Raw genomic sequence first — 5242 nt, 5'->3', positions numbered from 1 at the left:
TACACTGTAAAGCACCACTTTATTAGACAGTAAGGGTGGAGAAATTCTGTACAATAAAGATTATATAATATAAAAAAAAACAAATGAGGCAAGGGCTGGAGAGAGCCTCAGTAGTTAAATGCACATGTTCTTGCCTCAGAACCTGTGTTAGGAAGTAATCACTTCCATGGAAGATCACAACCATGTATACTTCCAGTTGCCTAGGATCTACTGCCCACTGCTTACCTTCTATTATGCACACAGGTATAAGCAGACAAAAATTCAAACACATAAAAATTTAAATTGCCAAGTATGTCTGTGTGAATGCGCCTTGAGTAGTTTACTCCTCAGCTGCTGTTATAGAAGTTAAAGTGCTTTTTTTTTTTTTTAAAAAAATTACTTTTGTCATGTTTGAAATTACATAATTTGCTTCCTTAATAATGAAATGTCATGCATATTTGTCAATAACAGAAATCTTTCAGGAAAAAAATGCAGTATTTTTTGATCTCTCTGAAATACACGGTCAATCATCACCTATACATAGGCCCTCTCCAGCACCATTTAATTCTCTGAGTTTGAGGCCAGCCTGGTCTACAGACTGAGTTCCATGACAGACAGAACTATACAGAGAAACCCTGTCTCAAAAACAAAACAAAACAAAACAAAATCAACAAATAAACAACAAAAAGCAAATAATGGTTGTGTCATTTCCTTTAATAAAATCTATGTACCTGGACTTGCTATTTACCTCATGCATAGATGGCTCAATGAACCTTACAGGTACATGGCTATTTTCATGAAACTGATTACTGTCTATTTCTAATATCCACTAACTCAACAATTTTCTTCATAGGCAACTATAGAGTTGCTATTGTATAGTATTATCAGGTGTCAGAACACAGTGTAGGACTAGACAGCACCTACTGATCAACCTTTGAACATGAATTTCCTGGAAAACTTCATTTTCTCGGTACTCATAATTAGTCTTAATAATTTATAACAGGATATGAAGAGGTAAAATTGATTACACACTTTCTTTTTATACTCAGGTATATATTTGTACATGTAAAACAAAAAGCAAACTACAGCTTGTAAGTCTAATACTAAAGGTATGACTTCTATCTTAAGAATTACCTCTGCTGAGTACAACCAAACTATAAAGCTGGACAATTGTATCCCAAGTTTTGGCAATCTAAACACGCACTAAATAAAATTTCACATGTCACCTAAGATCTCCTGGTCTGGGAGCAAAAGAAAGTTTATATTTTTGATAATTGCATATTGAGGGCAGTTCAAGTTTTGTAATGATTATTTATTGTTGAGTTACAATCTTAATGCTTGACATTGTAAGTATTTGGTGAGGACTTTTCCCAGGCCCATAAACAGTCACCATTAAACAGACACCTTCTATTTTGGTTATATGACCCTATTCAAATGCCTCTGACTTTACAAGATAAACCTTGTAAAGTGAACTCTCCTGATTTAAATTCATTATAATACTATTCTTTTAGATAGTGTAACAAATTGATTACTGTACTGCACTGCATGTGGAATGCCTGCCCATGACTGAATTCACACTGGGTTGTAGGAAATGATAGATGTAATACCTCTTTTTCATATTTAATGTGGTAAACTAATATTTTGATATTCAGATTTCTGTGTGCCAGTGTTCAGATACATGACCTTTTTTGAAGGTTATATTCAAAATCTCTTGAAGTAAAATGTCATATGAAAACATCCAATCTTAGCATCTTTTTTTCATTAATTTTAATTAGAGTTATAGTGATATGTGGTGTGAGGGTGTATAAAATATTCAGATGATAATATGTCAATCAATTCAGGTTCTAGAGTGAGAAATGCTGATGGAAACTACACAACTACAAACTAAGAAAAAGAGTCTGAGTTGCTGTTCTTTCTAGATGACTCTAGCTATACAAAAACCTCAATTATACTGCATTCACTGCTAAATCCTGTATGTGAAGAAGCATGCACCGATGTCTGTCAACTACAAACACTGCATCAAATAGCCAGGAGAGGGAGCAATAATATAGGCAGAGAAGGGCAAAGTGGCCTGTTCTGACAGTCTCAGTACTTACAACAATATGAAAGCAGCATCATTTGTATGGATATTTCTTTTATCTGGTATCCTTGCCTCTTAGAATGCCCCATACCTGTTCTGGCATGTTCACCATATGCTAGGGGAAACAAAATAGCAACATGGTGTCCTTATCACTGACTACTGGAGTATTAATCTTGACTAAAGGAGAGGTTATTGTACAAATCAAAAAAGCAAATGATGGTACATAAATTCCCATTTTTCCTTCAATATATAGAAATACTGATTAATGGAGAATTTTTGGTTTTGAGATCTGAAAATTAAAAAAATATATAACATATTTCCCTTTTTCTCTACTAATATTTCATGAGTGCTTTTAGTCTCAGTGTGTGACATTGTGGTGACCCAGTCCCCAGCTGTCCTGCTGTAACTCCATGGGAAAAGGATATGTGTTAGTCTTTGTGTTATCTCATTGCACTTATTTTATTTTACTTTAAAATTATTATACTACTATACATTATTATTATTATGAAATATTATTGCATAGAAGCATTTTATTTTCTAATTATATAGAGAAAGTGGGAGGATCCCTATAGAAGTGATCATGAGGAGGACCTGGGAGAAATAGAGGGAAGTGAAACCCTAATCAGTATACATTATGTGAGAAAAAGAAACACTTTTTAGAAAAAAAATGAAAGAATTAAAGGAAGAAAGAAAGGACAGAAGTAAAAAAGAGAGAGCAAAATAGAGAAGAGAGATTAGATAAAAAGAAAGTAAGAAAGAAAAAGAGAAAGAGCCTTCCAGCCTCTCTGGGCTGGTGTCCTGAGGGACCTTAGGCACAAACTCTGCAGCCAGTCCCACAACACCCAGAGGAAGCTCCACTCCCAGGCACTCTGACACACCCAGGATCAGAGGTGAGGAGGACCCAACATCTGTCCCAACACTGGGAATAACTGGGACCTGAGGGACCAGGCATACAGGAACTCTGCCAGCAGAGTAGCTTTGGTTCCTTCCATCCTCTCTGGGCTGGTGTCCTGAGGAGACCATCGGTGCAAACTCTGCAGCCAGCCCCACAACACGCAGAGGAAACTGCTGCAATCCCAGGTGCTCTAACAAGCCCAGGGTCACAGGATCTCAGAATCACAGAGACAGCCTGACTCTGAGGAGTTCTGATACAACCAGGATCACAGGAAGGACTGATTTCAGTCAGATTTAGCAAGGGCAGGTAGCACTAGAGATAACCTGATGGCAGGGGGCAACCCCACCATAGCAAGTCCTGGACACACCATCACAACAGAAACACAAGATTCAGATCTAAAATCACTTATCATGATGATGATACAGGACCTTAAGAAAGACATAAATAGCACCCTCAAAGAAATACAGGAGAACACAGGTAAAAAGCTAGAAGCTCTTAAAGAGGAAACACAGAAATCCTTAAAGAACTACAGGAAATCACAATCAAACAGGTGAAGGAAATGAGCAAAACCATCCAGAATCTAAAACTGGAAATAGAAACAATAAAAAAATCAGAAAGAGAGACAACCCTGAAGATACAAAACCTAGGAAAGAAATCAGGAGTCATAGATGCAAGCATCACCAAGAGAATACAAAAGATAGAAGAGAGAATCTCAGGGGTAGAAGACACTGTAGAAAAACACTGACACAACAGTCAAAGAAAATGCAAAAAGCAAAAAGCTCTTAACCCAAAACATTCAGGAAATCCAGGACGCAATGAGAAGACCAAACCTAAGGATAATAGGTATAGAAGAGAGTGAAGACTCCTAAGATAATGGGCCAGTCAATATCTTCAACAAAATTATAGAAGAAAACTTCCCTAACCTAAAGAAAGAGATGCCCATGAACATACAAGAAGCCTATAGATCTCCAAATAGACTGGACCAGAAAAGAAATTCCTTCTGTCACATAATAATAAAAACACCAAATACACTAAACAAAGAAAGAATTTTAAAGGCAGTAAGGTAATAAAGGCAAGTAATGTATAAAGGCAAGCCTATCAGAATTATTGCAGACTTGTCACCAGAGACAATTAAAGCTAGAAGATCCTGGGCAGATGTCATACAGACCCTACAAGAACACAAATGCCAGCCCAGGCTTCTAGACCCAGGAAAAATCTCAATTACCATAGATGGAGAAAACAAGATATTCCATGACAAAACAAAATTTATACAATATCTTTCCACAAAACCAGCTCTACAAAGGATAATAGATGGAAAACATCAACATAAGGAGCAAAACTACACCCTAGAACAAGCAAGGAAGTAATCTTTCAACAAATCCACACAAGTCTAATTCCATCTCTTACAACAAAAACAACAGGAAGTGACAATTATCTTTTCTTAATATCTTAATATGAAAATTAATATTGCCAACATATCCTAAGCGATTGAAATCCAAAATTATGAGGAATTAGAAATTTGTTGATTGTCATCAAATGGTCTCTCTAATTTGGTAATTGGAGGAATAGGTCCAATATTGTACAATCTATATATACTTCCAGGTTGTTTGTGACAGTGTCTTGTTTGTACAACATAAGGGTCTTGAAATCTTGCTTTTCCTATCTCAACTTCTCTATTAGTAGTATTGTTTATTTCATGTCTTTACACTATGGTTTTCAGAACAGCTTATATATTTCAAAACTATTTATATACCCAAAAGAAACAAAGACAATTAACTAGGGAAGTTGCTTGTAAGAGAACAACAAAGAGTGAGTGTTGTCAGCCAGTGCCAACATAAATGAAATAAAGGGTTCTTCTGGTAATAGGAGTAAGAAATAGATAGGAAGAGATTGAGGGAGATAAGAAGAGGTAGGCTAGCCATACTGTACCTTACCCACGTGGGAAAAATAAAACATTAGACGACACGAGGTCTGGTCACTCAGTCATCTTGAATTTAATAATAATTCCTTTGTTCCCACAACAGGTAAAATACCTGGGGAAAAACCCTTCCCCCAAACTACGTCAGTGTAACAGTCCAATCAGTAACTTCCTTCTTGCTCAATGGGGATGGAGCTTCTGAATGTAGCTGGTTCCGTTCAACAGTGGGCAGCGCTGCGTTTATTGTCCGGGCTTTGGGGAGGGGGTCTACATTTCACTCCTTAAGTATATCAAAGCAAGAAGCAGGATCAAGGCAATTTTAGCTCGGCACATATACTGTATGGGAATCATAGCGGTGCGTAACTAGGGA

The sequence above is a fragment of the Mastomys coucha genome, unplaced genomic scaffold (assembly GCF_008632895.1).
Source record: "Mastomys coucha isolate ucsf_1 unplaced genomic scaffold, UCSF_Mcou_1 pScaffold20, whole genome shotgun sequence".
In the NCBI taxonomy this organism is placed as follows: Eukaryota; Metazoa; Chordata; class Mammalia; order Rodentia; family Muridae; genus Mastomys; species Mastomys coucha.
This window is presented reverse-complemented; position numbering follows the sequence as displayed.